The following is an 880-nucleotide window of genomic DNA, read 5'->3' on the forward strand; positions in this document are numbered from 1 at the left end:
GCGCGTGAAACCGCCTGCGTGCATGCGCGCCTCGGGCGGCGTGATTGGCGGACGGCAGGGGCCGCGACGGGTGCGGGCTGGCGTGGGGCGGGGGACGTGGGGGTGGGTGGGTCCGCGACGGGTGCGACGCGACGCGGATGACGCGCATGCACGTTGACTGCGGGGCTGCCGCGTTGATCGCGGGCGGGCCGCGCGGGCACGTCTGCATGCCTGCCACGTCACCAGGCGCGTGCAGACGGACGGTTTAACTTTTTGTCCCTCGCGGGCGGGCGGCCGGCGCCATGCATTTTAGTCCCACCTCGGCCGCGGAAGAACACCGCGACCGGCTTAAATAGCCGCGTCAGTTAACCCATGCATGGTCATATTTAACAATGTGATGTAACGTTACTTACCTGCCCGGGCGGTGCACTGCACTGTCCGGGCAGTGCCCGGGCAGTTATGTAACGTTACATCACATTATTAAATATGTTTTTTATTTTTCTATAATATTGTCAATTCGTGTATTTTTTTTAGTCAGACAAATGACGCGAGGCCACTATGTTTTTTTTTGACTCCGCCAAATGACACGCAACTTTTTTCACACGTTGGCATCACCGTTGACAGCACCCACGCCATTTCGCATATTTTTCCGACGCTCGATGCATTTCCTAGGATTTTCCCGGTGAAAATGCCCTGAAACACGGGCCGGACGTGACGCAACGTTTGTTTTGTGTCCGTTTTCGTTTCAACCTTGTGTGGGTCCCTACGTCAGCTGTGCCCACATGTCTGCCCACTTTGATGCAATTGCATGCATGCGATCACGTAACCCTAGTGCAACGAGGTTAGTTTCTGTCTACCGGAGGGGGGTTCCACACTATTTTTTTTTACTCCGCCAAATGGC

This window comes from Triticum aestivum, chromosome 5D (genome assembly GCF_018294505.1).
Source record: "Triticum aestivum cultivar Chinese Spring chromosome 5D, IWGSC CS RefSeq v2.1, whole genome shotgun sequence".
In the NCBI taxonomy this organism is placed as follows: Eukaryota; Viridiplantae; Streptophyta; class Magnoliopsida; order Poales; family Poaceae; genus Triticum; species Triticum aestivum.